This window comes from Hyperoodon ampullatus (assembly GCF_949752795.1).
Source record: "Hyperoodon ampullatus genome assembly, chromosome: 9".
NCBI classification, from domain to species: domain Eukaryota; kingdom Metazoa; phylum Chordata; class Mammalia; order Artiodactyla; family Ziphiidae; genus Hyperoodon; species Hyperoodon ampullatus.
In genome coordinates this window covers 84,479,129-84,498,677 of record NC_136922.1, presented here as the reverse complement: position 1 = coordinate 84,498,677, position 19,549 = coordinate 84,479,129, and positions in this window count along the sequence as shown.

The following is a 19,549-nucleotide window of genomic DNA, read 5'->3' as shown; positions in this document are numbered from 1 at the left end:
TTGAATCAGGGCTGGCCTGGATTGTTTTGATCAACAGAGCACAACAAAAGTGATGCTGCCAGTTCTGGGGCTAGACTCTAAGAGGTCAGACAGGCTTCTCCTTTGTCTCTTGGAGTCCTGATCACAAGTCAACCATCAGGTAAGAACTCTAACAACCCTGCTGGAGGAAACATGTGGAGAAGTCCTGAGATTATATAGTGAGGCAGAGGAGCTCAACTAAACCCAGCCATCTGCAGCACTGTTAAGACATTGGGCTAGTGAGGGAAGCAGCTGCAACTAACCTCCAGCCTAGCCCAGCCATTGGCTGAATAGCACACGTGACCCCACTGGATGCCATATGGAGCAGAAGAATCACCTAGCTCAGCCCTTCCCAAATCATAAATATAATAAAAAGGTGCTGTTTTAAGCCACTGGGTTTTGGTAGTTTGTTACACAGCAGTAAATAACTGAAAGAGTAAGTTTTCAAGGATGGTACCCGGAGTGGTGGAATGCTGCATTATTCCGTTTCTGGCCAGCATGAGTTCTCATGTCTGACTCTAGAAATGGAGATTCCTTGTATATGTGAAGGACCAACAGCTATTCTGACAGTGACTCAAGGGTTTTAATCAAATCTCAAAAAACTAAGAACTGCAGTATTTGGCAACACAGATGATTTGTCCAACTCAGCCTCTGAAGTAGTACCAATGGGTAGATTGTAAAAAGCTTAGATGACTTCCATGGTGTTGGTCTCAAAATGTTTAAGATTTTTCTCTCAGATATCCTACTTCCCTTTAATTATATTTTTTTATTTGCTAAACGTGCATAAGCTTATTTGTGTTCTTAGCTAAAACATTCTTATAAAGTATACTTCCTTTTGTTGGAATTATATTACATCTTTTAAGCTTTAAGTGGCATCTTCTAGTTCTAGCATTCTAGGGTTTAGTGAAAAGTCCCTACCACACTATTTATACCTCTAAGGATTTACAACCTTCAAGTCTCCAATTTTATCATCTTTTGGCCTCTTGTTTTCATACGTTTTCCTTGAGTATCTAAAAAAATAATTAATTACCCTTCTCTGGATTTTTTTGAATTTCTAATAGTATTTTTTTTGCAATTACTATATAGAATGGAAAATTTTAATCTTCTGTACTGTCTGTTCCTAGCATTCTGTTGGGTTTATAATTCAGAGCAGCCTATTGGGATGATGTGGTGAAACTTCGCCTTCGCAGTGATTATAGATATTCCCCAAATGATTTCTCATTGGCAGGAATCCTGGAAGCTCACCTTTCCTTTTCCTTTACTTCTCCCCAGCATATTGAATACTATCTCTTATACCCTCAGTTTCTGCCTGGGGTCCTTGTTCAAATAGCACAGAACCAAATTAGCTCAGAATCATAAGCCTGTATCCACCAGACTTTGGGCATCACCTCTGCCCAGTGATACCCACTAAACTTACCATCCAAGCACATCAAATCCTCCAGAGAGGCCCTTGGCATAGAATGGATGAGCACCCTTGCTGATTCCACTATACCACATCCCCTTGACTTGAAGGATGTGTTTTCAACTTCTCTTCTCGCCCTTATGGAGCATGTAGCACAGTCCAGGATGACTCCAGGCCAAGATTTTTCCCCAGGAAACTTAAAAAAAAACACCCTCTTTATTATGGAAACGTTCAAACATACACAAAATAGAGAAAATAGAAAAGTAAATCCCCTGTACTTACTTACTCACTTGGCTTCAACAATTATCAGTATGTGTCCAATCTTATTTCCTCTATGTTCCTAACTATTCTCACCTCTTACTTCTAACTCCGCTGGATTATTTTAAAGCAAATCCCAGATGTCATATTACTTCATTGTAAAATCTTTAGTGTTTACCTCTAAAAGATAAAGAATTTTTTTAAACCATAAGACCATTATCATGTCTACAATACTTATCAATAATTTCAGGTAACAGGGTATCCTGGGAAAATAGCTTGAGCCTATATAATATTATTAATGTAGGTTTGAATTGCTTTTCTTAAAATGCATTACCTATCCTTATTCACACAGTATAAAATCATCCAACAATTCATCTTCATTCATTTGGCATGCACTACTGAAAGAAATTTAAGGATCATCTACAAACTCTGCTTCCTATGCAATCACCTTCTTTATTTTAGCATTGAATAAGATTGATTTGAGTACTAATCACTCAGGGAAGAAATCCTGTTGTTGACACATCTCCACCCAAGGAAAGGGATATGTAGTATTTACCCCTTTGTCTCCCATCTTTCTGAAGTCAGTTCCCCATCCACATCAAAATATTACTTTTAGGGACTTCCCTCGTGGTGCAGTGGTTAAGAATCTGCCTGACAATGCATGGGACACGGGTTCAATCCCTGGTCTGGGAAGATCCCACATGCCACAGAGCAGCTAAGCCCATGCACCACAACTAGAGCCTGCGCCCTAGAGCCCACAGCCACAACTACTGAGCCTGCATGCCACAACTACTGAAGCCCACACACCTAGAGCCTGTGCTCCACAGCAAGAGAAGCTTGCACACTGCAACTAAGAGTAGCTCCTGCTCGCTGCAACTAGAGCAAGCCTACACGCAGGAACGAAGACCCAATGCAGCCAAAACAAATAAATAAGTAAATAATACTACTTTCAGCCCCTATTTTTTTTTTAACTTATTTTTTTATTTATTTTTTGCGGTATGCGGGCCTCTCACTGTTGTGGCCTCTCCCATTGCGGAGCACAGGCTCCGGATACACAGGCCCAGGGGCCATGGCTCACGGGCCCAGCCACTCCGTGGCATGTGGGATCTTCCCAGACCGGGGCACGAACCCGTGTCCCCTGCATCGGCAGGCGGACTCTCAACCACTGCGCCACCAGGGAAGCCCAGCCCCTATTTTTAAAAATGAAAAGAATCTATTATCAAAAGGGTTTCTAATCAGCTTTATTGAGGTATAATTTACATACAATAAAATTCACTTATTTTAAGTGGATAATTCAATGAGTTTTGAAAAATGCATGCAGTCATGTAACAGACACCACAATCAAGATATAGAACAACTATGTCATCCCCAGAAGTCCCCCTGTGTCTCCACCAACACTCTACTGCTTGGCCCATGGCAATGACCAATCTATTTTCTACCACTATAGTTTTATCTTTTTTTAGAATTTCATGTAATGTAATCTTTTGTATCCGGCTACTTTCACTTAGCATAATGTTTTTGCAAATCATTGCCTGTAACACTAATTATTCTTTTTGTTGCTGTGTATCACTCCATCATACAATATGCCAAAATTTGTTTATCCATTCATAGTTGATGGATATTTATAGATGGTTTCCAGTTTTTGGGTGTTGTGAATAAAGCTTCTATGAAAATTTGAGTATAAGAAGTCTTTGTGTAGATCTATGTTTTCATTTCTCTCAGGTAAATACCTGGGAGTGGATGTACTGGATCATATGCTAAGTGTATGTTAACTTATAAACTACCAAACTGTTTTCTATAGTGGCTGAACCAATTTGCATTTCCAACAGAAAACTATGAAAGTTCCAGTTTCTCCACATCGTGGAAAACTGTCAGTATTTAATTTTAGCCATTCTAGGGATTGTGTAGTGGTATCTCTTGGTTTCCCTAATGACTAATGATGTTGGACATCTTTTCATGTACTACTTATTTGCTATTCGTGTACCTTCTTTTATGGACTTTCTGTTTTTAAAACTGAGTCGTCCATTTTATTGTTGAACTACAAGAGTTCTTTTTATTCTGGACATGTCTCTTGTCAGATATAAGTATTGTGAATATTTTCTTCAAGACTGTGGCTTACCTTTTCATTTTTGTAACAGTGATTTTTGAAGAGCAAAAGTTTTAAATTTTGACAGAGTCCAAGTCATCAATCTTTTTCTTTAGAATTTGTGTTTATTCTATTAAAAATTACTTGCCTAACCCAAGGTCACTAAGATTTTCTCCTATGTTTTCTCCTAGAAGTTTCATAGGTTTAGTTTTACATTTAGGCCCATGATCCACTTTAAGTTAATTTTTGTGTATGATGTGAGGTAAGGGTTCAGAATCATTTTATTTTTGCATATGGATATTCAATTTTTACAAGCTCATTTTTGTATATACATATATATGTATATATATATATTTTTTAAATTGAAGTATAGTTGATTTACACTGTTGTGCTAATTTCTGCTTACAGCAAAGTGACTCAGTTTTACACATATATACATTCTTTTTTAATATTCTTTTCCATTATTGTTTATTCCAGGAGATTGGATATAGTTCCCTGTGCTATACCGTAGGACCTTGTTGTTTATCCATTCTAAATGTAATAGTTTGCATCTACTAACCCCAAACTCCCTGTCCATCCCTCCCCCTCCCCCCACCTTGGCAACTGCAAGTCTGTTCTCTACGTCTGTGAGTCTCTTTCTGTTTTGTACATAGATTCATTTGTGCCATATTTTAGATTCCACATATAAGTGGTATCATATGGTATTTTTCTTTCTCTTTCTGACTTACTTCACTTAGTATGATAATCTTCTAGTTGCATCCATGTTGCTGCAAATGGCATTACTTCATTCCTTTTTATGGCTGAGTAGTATCCCATTGTATATATGTACCACATCTCCTTTATCCAATCATCTTTCGATGGACATTTAGGTTGTTTCCATGTCTTGGCTACTTCATATATTTTAAAAAAGTTACAGTGATTCAAGAAAGCTTCCAAATTGTTATATGAGGAGTATTAATAAATGCTCTATCAGAAAACAAAAAAGGAATGGAAACAATTCAAAATGGGTGTCATATTCTGAAATAAAACCAACATCAGTTAGGACTGAAAAAGTTTTAATGCAGTTGTTTTTAAACGGTAACAGAGTATATAGACTCTCGATTTCTATCCATAAAAAGGGGTGAAAAGGGCTTCCCTGGTGGCACAGTGGTTGAGAGTCCACCTGCCGATGCAGGGGACACGGGTTCGTGCCCCGGTCCGGGAAGATACCACATGCCGCGGAGCGGCTGGGCCAGTGAGCCATGGCCGCTGAGCCTGCGCGTCCAGAGCCTGTGCTCCGCAACGGGAGAGGCCACAACAGAGAGAGGCCCGTGTACCGCAAAAAAAAGGGGGGGGGGTGTGAAAAAAAGACATCCCATTTATTTTCAGCTAGTCTGGAATCAGTTCTTACAACATTCTTACCAAGCTGAACCTGTGGGACAATTCACTAGCTTCCATTCCTGGTGGTTGACTCTCTCAGCTCTAGACTTTACTGCCTATAGTATCACAATTCTTGCCTCTTCCTATGTAGACGGTATATGATTTGAGCTGTTAGCGCTTGTGAGGGAGGTTTTGCCTAAAATACTTTAATCCGCTGTCATCGGTACAGCTCCCAGCATTTGCTTCTGCATACCACACCAGTACTTCCCAAACCCTGCTGCACGTTGGAATCTCCTGACAGTCTTTAGGTATACTGACACTTTGTTCCCACTTGTAGATTTTTTGGCTTAACAGGTATAGGATGCAGCCTGGATGCTAGAATTTAAAAATTTCTCCCAGTGTTCCTCATGTGCAGCAAGAATTGGGCACCCCTGTACTAGACTATTATTTACGGACTCTCGGTGTAAGCCACTCTCTGACTAAAAGGGAAGAGGGTTAAGCCACGCACTGGTACAAGAAGCATGTGACTATTAAACTGCTTGGTTGAATCTAAAGGCAAGTGGTAAGAGATGGTCCGAGGACATCATTTAAATAATTTTTACTACAGTTTTTTTCAGTTCTTAATTTTATTTCACATCATTATTCTTAGCTCCAGGCTGAATGCTTTCTCTTTCTTCCTGACATTAATATCTTTTACATATTTTTGTAACTTTATCTCTTAACTCTGTCGTCTCTTGGCAAGTTCTGCATATTTCATTTCTTGCTCTTTTTTTGATGAATGAACCCCCGAAGGCTCCTATTTATATGCTTTGCTAGATGAAGGTTTCTTGTGTTCCCAATTTGAACATTACCTGGGACTAGATGGTCTCAGCTAGCAGTGAGGAAAGGCAGTCTTGCCTCGATACCCAGTGCAAATCAGCACTGACCTGTTTCTCACTGACGTCATTGGAAACTAATCTCTAATTTGTTTTCCATTATCATTCCAAGATCTCCCCCCATTTCTCCACTGCTGTTCTTGCCATTTGTTGCTTTCCAGACTTCTCTATTATTGAATAACTATGCAGAAAAGAATTTCCCCAGAGGTTTTGGATTGAATTTTTTCAAGATTTAAAAAATGTCCTTCTTTATTAATGAGCTGTGTGGGCAGTTCGTGTCTGGGTTGGCCTGTTTTTGTAGCCCTCCCTCTTGCTTTGCCAAGATACTATTTGAAATATGACTTACTATGCCTTGAACTTCCTTTTGGAAACTACTGATATATATAATGTCAGAACCAAAGCAACAATAGCACACATCACAACTGCCTTAAATGGATAGGCTTAGGGCTTTTTATTTTTTTCACACACAATTCTACCTAATGCCTGCGTTTCTTTGAAGTTACAGAATAATATTTTTTTAACTGAGAGGGACATCCCCTATAATTATGCTGACATAACTACTGTCAATATTTTGGTATATTTCTTTTTAGTCTTTTTTCTATACATATTTTTTCAAGTTTTTATTATAAAAAATGTAAGCACATAGAAAAAATGAAAGGCTAGCATGAAGGACCATATACCTACCACCTAGATTCAATGGTTATTAGAATTTGCCATAAATAATTCCTTTCTCTGTCTCTTCTGGCTCTGTTTTTCTGTAGCTCTCTCCATCTCTGTCTATCTCTGTCTCTTAGGAGAGTGAGCCATGCTTCTTTACTTTCCAAAATATAAAACATTCTCTTATGTAACATAAATAACATGATCATCAAAATTAGTAATAGCTCCCAAATATAACCTAATACCCAATCTGTATTTAAAATATCCTCAGTTTCCCCTAGATTGGTTTCCAAACCAGGATACAGTTAAGGGTGGCCATTGGGTTATTACGTTTCTCTAGTTTCTTTTCATGACATCACCTTTTCAAGAAACCAATCTTGTAGAATGTCTCACATTTTGTTGAGGGATTGTTTCCTCCAGGTAATAGTTGACTTGCTCTGTTCCCTGTGTTTCCTACAGACTGGAAATTAGATCTAAGGCCATGGCTAACATTTTTGGCAAGACTGTTTCATAGGTGACGCTGTGTAGCTCATATTAGTTCATGTCGAGAGGCATATAATGTCAGAGTATCTTACTAGGAGCCATGCTGTTTGATTCCCCAATTAAAGTGATGCAGTCACATACTTGCATTTTTTTTCCCTTTGTGATCTGCAAGTAGTCTGTGGGGTGAAATTTTGGCACTTTCACATAGTATCCAGTCCCTCATTATCTTTTCACCTAATGGTGTTAGCATTCACTGAGATTCTTGCCTGAATTAATTATTTCACTGGGGATTTCAAAATGGTGATTTTCTAATTCTATTCTTTCTATATTTATTAGCTGGAATTATTCTCTATAAAAGAGCTTTCCCTCATAAATTATTTTCCCCCTAAAATGACAGGATAAGTGCCTAATGATTTTCTTTATTTACTAATTTTCAGAGTAACTAATTAGTTTAATATTTCATAGTTTTTTAAGGCACTAAGTTGAGATCATAAAGCATATACAGTTTCTGTACTTTTGAGTTAGTGTACTAGAGTTAGTATTTTCTCATAATGATTTGTAAATATCTCCTCTAATGGCTATGTATAATTTTTCTGTGTAGTTGAATCAAAACTCTATTAAATATTTAGATTGTTTCCAGTTATTCAGTGGTGATGAATAATGTTTTAGAACATTCTGTACCTGAAGTTTTGCTTAAATATTGGATTATTTCCTTAGGATAGAGTCTATTATCTTAAAACTCAAATTAAGCATGTAACTATGTAGAGCATGCTGGTCAGTGATTGGCTTAGGGATATATAATGCACCTTAGTTAAATGCTGCTCCCCCCACCCATCCCTTTAGCTTAACTGCTCATCTAGTGCTGTAGTTTTCCTCGTGCTACCTTGTATTTCACTTCACTTTAAAATGTCTGTGTTCTCTTTCTCAATTATCTTACAAACCCTTTGAGGTCAGATATTGTGTTCCATTTCTCTGTGTATCCCTAGCATCATGCATTATGTTTTTATTCATCATAGACACTGAAGAAGTGTTTGTTGATGCTGGTGATTTCATGATATTTTGCCTTATTGGGGCAAATTTAGTAGCTTTAAAGTGATTAGAACTGTCTGTGATTTTGGAGGCTTATGTCTAATTGAAGACTCGTTTTGGTCTATTCCTCCTATTAAAAAGCTCCATCATTTTGTTTGTGAAGTATGAGATTGGTGAGGGTGTTGCTAATGTGTTTCCTAAATTACTCCCAGGTCCGGAAGTGATTCTTTTATTTTAAAGCAAAATCTACTGCATCATCTGTGGTGTGCCGCTGAGAGGTCCTAGGTATGGACCAATTAGTGAGCAATGTGGCAGGATGCCCCTCTCCATAGTGTGGCAATATCTTCTCCTGGGAAGATTTCATTGACAGATGAGTCTGCATAAAAGTGGTGAACATTTAGCTTGGGACACCCATGTTAGGGGAGATAAAACCTTTATTACCTACAGTGGTTGATATTTATTTGGTATTGCTAGACATCAATGATGGCCCTAGAACTACTGCTATTTTTTAATCATTTTTTTTAAACATCTTTGCTGAAGTATAATTGCTTTACAATGTTGTGTTAGTTTCTGCTGTATAACAAAGTGAATCAGCTATATGTATACATATATCCCCATATCCCCTCCCTCTTGCGTCTCCTTCCCACCCTCCCTCTCCCACCCCTCTAGGTGATCACAAAGCAGGAGCTGATCTCCCTGTGCGATGCAGATGCTTCCCACTAGCTACCTATTTTACATTTAGTAGTGTATATATGTCAGTGCTACTCTCTCACTTCGTCCCTGCTTACCCTTCCCCCTCCCCGTGTCCTCAAGTCCATTCTCTACGTCTGCATCTTTATTCCTGTCCTGTCCCTAGGTACTTCAGAACCTTTCCCCCCCCTTTTTTTTAGATTCCATATATATGTGTTAGCGTATGGTATTTGTTTTCCTCTTTCTGACTTACTTCACTCTGTATGATAGACTCCAGGTCCATCCACCTCACTACAAATAACTCAATTTAGTTTCTTTTTATGGCTGAGTAATATTCCATTGTATATATGTGCCACATCTTCTTTATCCATTCATCCAATGATGGACACTTAGGTTGCTTCCATGTCCTGGCTATTGTAAATAGAGCTGCAATGAACATTGTAGTACATGACTCTTTTTGAATTATGGTTTTCTCAGGGTATACGCCCAGTAGTGGCATTGCTGGGTCATAAGGTAGTTCTGTTTTTAGTTTTTTAAGGAGCCTCCATAGTGGCTGTATCAATTTACATTCCTACCAACAGTGCAAGAGGGTTCCCTTTTCTCCACACCCTCTCCAGCATTTATTGTTTGTATATTTTTTTATGATGGCCATTCTGACCGGTGAGGTGATACCTCGTTGTAGTTTTGATTTGCATTTCTCTAATGATCAGTGATGATGAGCATCCTTTCATGTGTTTGTTGACAATCTGTATATCTTCTTTGGAGAAATGTCTATTTAGGTCTTCTGCCCATTTTGGATTGGGTTGTTTGTTTTTTGATATTGAGCTGCATGAGCTCCCTGTATATTTTGAAGATTAATCCTTTGTCAGTTGCTTCATTTGCAAATATTTTCTCCCATTCTGAGGGTTGTCTTTTCATCTTGTTTATGGTTTCCTTTGCTGTGCAAATGCTTTTAACTTTCATTAGGTCCCATTTGTTTATTTTTGTTTTTATTTCCATTTCTCTAGGAGCTGGGTCAAAAAGGATCTTGCTGTGATTTATGTCACAGAGTGTTTTCCCTATGTTTTCCTCTAAGAGTTTCATAGTGTCTGGCCTTATATTTAGATCTTTAATCCATTTTGAGTTTATTTTTGTGTATGGTGTTAGGAAGTGTTCTAATTTCATTCTTTTACATGTAGCTGTCCAGTTTTCCCAGCACGACTTATTGAAGAGGCTGTCTTTTCTCCACTGTATATTCTTGCCTCCTTTATCAAAGATAAGGTGACCATATGTGCGTGGGTTTATCTCTAGGCTTTCTATCCTGTTCCATTGATCTATATTTCTGTTTTTATGCCAGTCCCACACTGTCTTGATTACTGTAGCTTTGTAGTATAGTCTGAAGTCAGGGAGCCTGATTCCTGCAGCTCTGTTTTTCTTTCTCAAGATTGCTTTGGCTATTCAGGGTCTTTTGTGTTTCCATACAAATTGTGAAATTTTTTGTTCCAGTTCTGTGAAAAATGCCAAACTACAGACCAATATCACTGATGAACATAGATGCAAAAATCCTCAACAAAATACTAGCAAACAGAATCCAACAGCACATTAAAAGGATCATACACCATGGGGATCAAGTGGGGATTATCCCAGGAATGCAAGGATTCTTCAGTATACGCAAATCTGTCAATGTGATGCACCATGTTAACAAATTGAAGGATAAAAACCATATGATCATCTCAATAGATGCAGAAAAAGCTTTTGACAAAATTCAACACCGATTTATGTAAAAACTCTCCAGAAAATAGGCATAGAGGGAACTTACTTCAACATAATAAAGGCCGTATATGACAAACCCACAGCCAACATCATTTTCAATGGTGAAAAACTGGAACCATTTCCACTAAGATCAGGAACAAGACAAGGTTGTCCACTCTCACCACTATTAGTCAACATAGTTTTGGAAGTTTTCGCCACAGCGATCAGAGAAAAAACAGAAATAAAAGGAATCCAAATCGGAAAAGAAGAAGTAAAACTGTCACTGTTTGCAGATGACATGATACTAAACATAGAGAATCCTAAAGATGCTACCAGAAAACTACTAGAGCTAATCAATGAATTTGGTAAAGTAGCAGGATACAAAATTAATGCCCAGAAATCTCTTGCATTCCTATACACTAATGATGAAAAATCTGAAAGAGAATTTAAGGAAACACTCCCATTTACCATTGCAACAAAAAGAATAAAATACCTAGGAATAAACCTACCTAAAGAGACAAACGACCTGTGTGCAGAAAACTATAAGACACTGATGAAAGAAATTAAAGATGATACCAACAGATGGAGAGATATACCATGTTCTTGGATTGGAAGAATCAACATTGTGAAAATGACTGTACTATCCAAATCAATCTACAGATTCAATGCAATGCCTATTAAACTGCAGCTTTTTCATGGCTCATTTTCATGAATGACAGTATCAGTGGCAAAACTTGTTCTCTGAAGTTTCTTTGGTTTTATTTCAATAGCATTAAAGTTGAAATTTAATTCAACATTAATACTTATAATCTATTAAATCATCTTTCTTGGTTGTACTTCACATACATTCTTTTTTTTTTTTTAGAAAATCACATTAATTTTTTTTTTTTTAGTTTGAAACGTTTTATCTTCAGGAATGTTTAGATCTAGAAGTATGATGTTTTTTAAACTAATAGTGGTAGATGGACAGAATTATTCTTCTCTATGAGCAAACTATATCTCTGTTGCATAGGCCACAGAATAAACTTTGAAATGCATGTGTACATTTTTTTCATTGTTTTGAGATGAGAATTTCTTTAATAGACTTCTCTCTATCAAGGATAAGAATCCTGTCTTATTAAAAAAAGCAGATCTCCAGAGCCCAGTATAATGCCTAATGGGTGCTCAATAAATTTTTCTTGAGTCAAGGAATTAATTTTTCTCTATTGCTGTTGGTGGGGCCTAATAAAAGAACAAATAGAGTAGCTCCATTAGTCTCTGAATAACATAAAACCCTTTGCAGTTCTTAGAATAGATCATAGTAATGCTTCCCTATAACTTAAAAAAAAAAGAAGTACTTTAATCTCTGTCTTTTCATCCAACCAAGTGGACATTCTCATTTTTCTTTACAAGGTGATTTTCATAAAACACACACACATACACAACTACCATGGAAAAATGCATAAAAATTAATTAGACTTCAGTATTTTCAGTGCTGTGTAAGCATTAGTCCCATTCACCATCATAACATCCTTATAAAATGAGTATTATTATCTTCTGCACATAGGTGGGTAAATTGAGGGACCATGTTTGCAGTGACTGAGTTGAGTCTTTAATGTCATAGAGTTTTCTCACTCTTCTCTTAGGCAAACAGAATCCATCTGTACTTTTGCTGAAATGGTATTTTCCATTGTTTTTAATTGCAGTTAGTACAAAACAATTTCTTAATTCTGGGAAAACATCAAACAGATTTTTAACCCAGAGAATAGAAGGTAACTGAAGTATCCTCTGGTGGACAAAGGTTTTAATTAGCAGAGGAAAGAACACAGTGAAATAGGAGAGACTAACCACTACATAGAAATCCGTCCTGTATCTGTTCTTACCAGGGCCACCCTGTCATTGTCAGACCCATTTCAGATTCCCATGTTAGCGGCCTAGAGCTGTTACTTTTGTCCTCCTTCTCTGGTTACCCTAAGAGTCAGACCTTCCTGCACACATGGTCCTGTCTGACTTCTCAAGTCCAGAGGTTGCTCTGGGACTGTGTCTTTCATCCATTTCACAAGATCCATCTGTTCCTTACTTTTCAATACTTCATTTATTCCCAGAAAACTAAGTGACCCTATATATACCTAAATGTACACCTGCATATCCATCCATCTCTTTTTACCCCGTTTCAGAAACCCTATCTTATCCACAAAGTGGCTTGAGGAAAGGATGTACCAGTGATTTTTGGAGGGAGAATGTACAGGTTGAACAGATAGTTGAAGTGCTAAGGGAGTGTTTAGATTTTGTTTCCTTCTAGGGTTTTTTTTTTTTAACCACCAGCCTCCAACCCCGCTCTAGAAACTCAGCATAGAAACTCCTCCCAGGCCTGGTTAAGAACCTTCCCAACCAAACCACCTGAAAAACACTGTGAGCTGATAACAACCACGGAGTAGGTAAGTGAAGCGTGTGTATGTGGCAGAGAGGATGTGATCAAGAAAAGTTCTACGCTTAATTCTGAAGGCAAATTTTATTTCTTTTGAATTATAGTCTTTCCATTCCCTTCTTTAGTTACTTCATGCTACCTGGGGCATTTCAGTCAGGACAGAAAACAATAACCATAATTACTCTAAAATTTTATGGTCTTACTATTATTTATTTTTAAATCCTTGTGATGTAGTTAATATCACTCCCATTGTATAGCTGAAAAATGTGGAATACAAAGAAGTTAAGTGATTGATAGAATTAGTACGTGGCGGAAACTGAACTTGATCCAGGGCTTTTGATTCTAACTCTGTGCTTCCTCTACTAAACCACAGTGCGAAGATAATAGCACGGTATATGGGAAGTGACAAAAATGTACCTAAGGAAGAAAGACCGTACTTAGGATTTCAAAAAATTAGTTTAACAACATTATATACAGAGTCATTATTTCGGTAGAAAATTGTAGAGAAATAAACTGCCAAATTTTCTTCTAGCTCATTAGATTGGTACATGCCAGCCCTATAAAAGGCTATGCTTCATTGATTTCAGAAATGACAACTATAGCAATAATAAGAAAGGAGGCCCATAAAATTCACAGGAAGTACCTAAGGGAAATTTAAATGAAAAACATTTAAAAATGAAAAAAATTGGGGCTTCCCTGGTGGCGCAGTGGTTGAGAATCTGCCTGCTAATGCAGGGGACATGGGTTCGAGCCCTGTTCCGGGAAGATCCCACATGCCACGGAGCGGCTAGGCCCGTGAGCCACAACTACTGAGCCTGCGCGTCTGGAGCCTGTGCTCTGCAACAAGAGAGGCCGCGATAGTGAGAGGCCCGCGCACTGCGATGAAGAGTGGCCCCCGCTTGCCACAACTAGAGAAAGCCCTCGCACAGAAACGAAGACCCAACACAGCAAAAATAAATAAATAAATTAATAATTTAAAAAAAAATGAAAAAAATAGATCTATGTTGAGGAAAACACATCTTAAAGAATCAAAGTGAGGAAAATAAAAAACTCCAATCTCAGTTGCTGCAATAAAGAGTGAGTAGCTAAAATATGAATCTCTTTTCATTACAATATAACTGCCAATCAACCAAAGAGAGTAACAGCCCATGGAACTGAGGACCATTAAGCATGGCAAGGGGTTATGTACAGTGACTCTCTGTATTATAAAAAGATTTTCTCTGTAGATTCCAAAGCATACTCTTTACTTAGAGTAGAAAACATTTCAACATTAAAAAAAACTCTGTTACAATTAAAATAAATCTATTTCGACTTTTTCCCTAGAATAATTCCTAATTGCCATGTAATATAGTCAGTCCATCTGTCACCTGTTAGAAGGAAAAGAGAAAAGTGATGGGAAAAATTCTCTGTTCAATCTTGTTTATTGAAAATACATTCTATGCCAATTTATAAAAATCTTTCTTTACCTATAAATAGTGGATCTGGCTGCAAACATTATAATAATGGATTTCTCTCAGGTTTACTAGAAACTCATATGCTTATCTAACTTTACCTTAATTTAAAAAAAAATATTAATACAACAGTATAAAGACAAGAATAAAATTCATCCATAATTCCTCTGCCCAGAGAGAACAACTTTTAACATTTTGGTGTATTCCTTATTTAGATTTGAGAATGCTAAATGGAATAGGTTATGGTTCAGGAGGATATTTTCATAGGAATGACACTCTTAATTTTAAGAGAATGGGAAATCAAAACTTTGCAAAAAACTGAAGTACCAATTATTTGTAGTTATGCAATTATTCAATCAGGAGATTTTTCTCCCTCAATGCTCACGGATTCTAGGTATTGAAAGGTACCTAAGAGGCCAGAATACAGGTATCGCTTCAATAGGTGGTGTTGAGTCTTTGACAGAACATGATTTAGTAATTACTTGGGTCATTCTGACAACTCTCCTTTTTAAATCATTTTACTGGTTAAAGATTTTAGAGTTCAGTATTTAAGACTTTTTCAAAGTTTAAAAAATATTTATTAGTGCTCGCTTTGGCAGCACATATACTAAAATTGGAACGATACAGAGAAGATTAGCATGGCCCTTGTGCAAGGATGACATGCAAATTCGTGAAGTGTTCCATGTTTTTTGGGTCATTTATAGAGACATGGATGGACCTAGAGACTGTCATACAGAGTGAAGTAAGTCAGAAAGAGAAAAACAAATATCATATATTAATGTGTATATGTGGAATCTGAAAAAATTGGTATAGACAATCTTATTTACAAAGCAGAAATAGAGACACAGATGTAGAGAACAAACGTATGGATACCAAGTGGGAAAGGAGGTGTGGGTGGGAAGATTGGGAGATTGGGATTGACATATATATACTATTGATACTATGTATAAAATAGATAACTAATGAGAACCTACTGCATAGCACAGGGAACTCTACTCAGTGTTCTGTGGTGAAGGAAATCCAAAAAAGAGGGGATATATGTATATGTATAGCTGTACATTATAAACTAACACAATATTGTAAAGCAACTATACTCCAATAAAAAAATTTATTATAGACCAGTGGTTGCAAAACATATGTACTCATCACCTGGGCAGGCTTATAAACACAGATTTCTGAGTTTCTGATTCAGTACATCTGGGTTGGGGCTTGAGACTGCATTTCTAACAAGTCCCCACCCCAGGTGATGCTAGTGCCGCTGGCCTGGGGAACCACACTTTGAGAACCACTGATACAGAGGCTACTTACATGAAGACAGTTTAGAAAAGGCAATTTTCCCTTAACACTGCAAAAAGAGTTTCATCCTTACAATTTAGCATCTTCCATTTGGGATATTTCACACCGCAGTGATGAGCTCTAGGTTTTATTTAGGATTTTTAACATGAAATTTTGTAGTCTGATTTTGAGTATGTCAGAATGAGTATGTCAGAAACAAGCTCTAGCATAAACTATAGGAGTTCAACGTAGATCTCTACAGGCATGAGAGAGGAAAAGCAATTTCATCAAAAGAAAACCTCCGAAATTCTAGAATTTCCTATTTACATGCAGATTGCCTGTAAAAGCTTATAAATCTGTTATGTATGGTGAAAATTTCTGTTTCTCATGTTCTAAACCCCAACGATTTTAGTTTTCCTCTTCAAACTCTAAATCTTGCATGTGAGGGCGATCTGGCTGCAACATCTGTCACCCCTTTGATTGCCAGGTTTGATTGGGCTGATCTGGCTGGCTAAGCAACTGTCCTCTTCCTCCCTGTCCGCTCCATCCCGTGTGTCCCTCCTGAAGCTGCATGCTGGTGGAGGAGGGCAACCTTCCCCGATAGAGGTGGATCTTTCTTCCTTCAAGTGCAGGCAGTAGCTGTGCTCTCCTGCTAGGACCTCCAAACAAGCTCTCATGGTCCATTTGTAGGACAACATAGGGCAGTCAAGCTACCAGGACTCCAGATACATCCTAACGAGGGCTCTGCAAGTGGCGGTCTGCCTTTCTTAAAAAAATAAATAAACCCAACCCCCCTAAACCTCATTAGTATGGCTCTTCCTCTTCTCTTACCCACGATCAGTATCCAGCCACCCTCACGGATGTTCCTAGCCCAGAAACCTCACCCATTTTCCAATCTTCTGATGCTGTGTAGAGCATCTGCAGAGTATGAGACAGGAACAAGAGGTCCAGTGGGTCTCAGCCCTTTGCCAGGCCACCCTGCACTGACGCGAGAACTCTGTAAAATTTTGTGTTTCAAAATGTCTTGCAGTCATTGAGGCAGGATACTGGTTTGGGAGTCAGGTGACCTCCATTCCAGCTCTAGTTCTGCTGTGAGTCTGAACAGCAGGCAAACTAGTTAACAGTAGGCAAATTGGTAAACTCATTCTGGTGTAATGTCCAAGAGTTTAGGACTTTGGTGTCAAGCAGACCTGGGTTTGAACCCCGGTTTCTGATAGTCACTGGCTCTGGGAATCCGTAAAAATGGGGACAATAGCAATGCATGCACTGAACAAGGTTGATGTAAATATCAGAATATAGATATCTGTCCCAGTGTCCCACACTGTAGACACCCAATACTGCTAGTTATTATTACTATACATAGAATGATAGGGTTGGCCTGGATAATTGATACTCTGGCACTTAATTGATGCTTTAGGCACAGTGCTATGATTTTAAGTAAAATATATAGTTGAAAAATAATGATGGCTGTATTAGTCTGTCAGGGCTGCCATAACAAAGTACCATGGACTGGTGGCTTAGCAGAAATTAATTTTCTCATAGTTCTGGAGGCATCAGGGTGACAGCAGGTTGGTTTCTTCTGAGGCCCTTCTCCTTCTCTTGTAGGTGGCTGTCTTCTCCCTGTGTCTTCACATGGTATTTTCCTCTGTGTGTGTTTGTGTCCAAATTTCCTCTTCTTGTAAGGAAATCAGTCATATTGGATTAGGGCCCACCCTAATGACCTCATTTTAACTTAATTACCTCTTTAAAGACCCTATCTCCAAATACAGTCACATTCTGGGGTGCCAGGAATAACATAGGAATTTTGAAGGGAAACAATTCAGCTCATAACAATGGCTAAGCATGCAATTTGGGCCTTTTTTTTCTACTGGGTTTGATGAAGAATTGTGATGAATTGATCTTTAATTTTGGGTTTTCAGTTTCTGTTTTGGTGAGTCATTTCATGGTGAACCTTGGGTAGTCAAAAACAAAAAACAAAAGAAATCAAAAACACTACCACCATCATCACCACTGAAACCCAGAGGGAAGCAGTGGCATCAATCATGTCAAAGAAAATAATTCTCAAACCACTATTTAACATGAGAATGTACATTTTATTTTTAAATTGTTTTCATTTTAATAATATATTTCATTTAACCCGATATATTTAAAATTATTTCAACATGTAAACAATGTAAGGAAATTATTAATGAGATGAGAATGTACATTTTAAATGCTCACTGGTTTACCTAATTCTGTCTTGTTTTCTGAGAATTACTAGCCTGGCTCCATAATACCTGGCTTATTCAATGGTGTTAATATTGGTTGTGGCTTTGTTTTTTGTGCCGATGTCTGCCTCAGAACTGATTGCCTCACTTTCTGCAAAAGAATACTGATCACCCACAGATTAAATACATTAGTGGCAAGAAACAATTTTCACATTCCATATTTTCTGCTATGTGGGCATGTATGGACTGATAAATTAATGCCCTTGTGGGCAGTTGCCTGCAAAGCTCTGAGATCCCTGGTACCTTTTGTTTCTACCTCATGCTCTTAATTCATGACACACTAATGATTTCCAGATCAGTAAGTGTACTTGTTAAAATGTATTTAAACACAGTCTGTCGCAAACCAATACTTTTGTCATTGGAGTTAGGGAGAATACTTCAGCTTACCTTGGCTTGGGAGCTATTTCAGCGAGGAAGTTCTCTTAGGTTTGAAAAAGATTATGTTGAATAAACAGTGCTTGGGATGTACTTGGTGCTCAAAAAATGTCAATTTATTATTCACTTTATCAAAAGTCTCAATTCATTGTGGGCATAATCATGAGATGATTTTACCTTCTCAAGTTATGCTCTGCCTCTGGGTAATGGGCTCCTTTGAGGCATTTCAGTGCAATTCCACAACTTTAAAGACATAGAAGACACAGAGTTATTAGGCTAGTTCATCGATCATGTTTTAAGGGTAGTACTATCCATTTAAAAATATTAAACTCATATACATTCAAAAGTAAAAAATATATATGTATATAAAGCTCCTACTTGGCCCAAATCTCTAGCCACACCCCTGCCCATCCAGGTAAGACTTTTGGCTCTAGCTGCTTGCTAATGGTAGTGATGGTGGTGTGCAGAGTGGTGGTAAGGGGAATAGTAGTGGTTGGTGGTGGTGGTAGAAGCCGGAGCAGTGGTTTGTAGGCTGGCCGACTGGAGCAGGCAGAGAGCACATGGTGGATACTCTCTGAGGCACCTCCCCTCACTCCTACCTTCTCACTGCTTCCCCTATGGTGCTCGGGTGGGGAGCAAGTAGAAAAGGCAGAGGCAGAGGTCTCCTTATAGAATGGCCTATAATGAAGTAGCAGCTACTACTCTGCCAGTTGTGACGGGCACTTGTCCATTTGCATTTTGTGGTAGCAACCAAATGCTATTCTCTCTATGGTATGTTTGTTGATTCTTTGAAGGGTGCTGATAGGGGCCTCCTCTTTGCACAGTCCCTAGTTTGGGGGGTCTGGCTTGGATTCCAGCCACCGTGGCCACAGCCCCTGCCACTTCACTTGGGGTCCACATCACTTGGAGTCCCATAACTGTTGGTTGATTGTTCAGTTCAGTAAAAGTGAGGTGGCTCAGACATATAGACCCCTTCATCAGTGTCATCTTGACCCACAGGCACTCAAGAATCCTTGTTTCTCCAAAGAATGGAAATTCAGGTTGCCTCTCCCAGACAAACCTCTCAGATCTATCATCATTCTCTGACGTGGCATCAGGCACTTGGCCATTCTGGTCCTTGATCCACTCTTAGATAAGATACTCATCTGTAGCCCCCACTGTGGTTGGGGATGAGAGTTTGGGAATC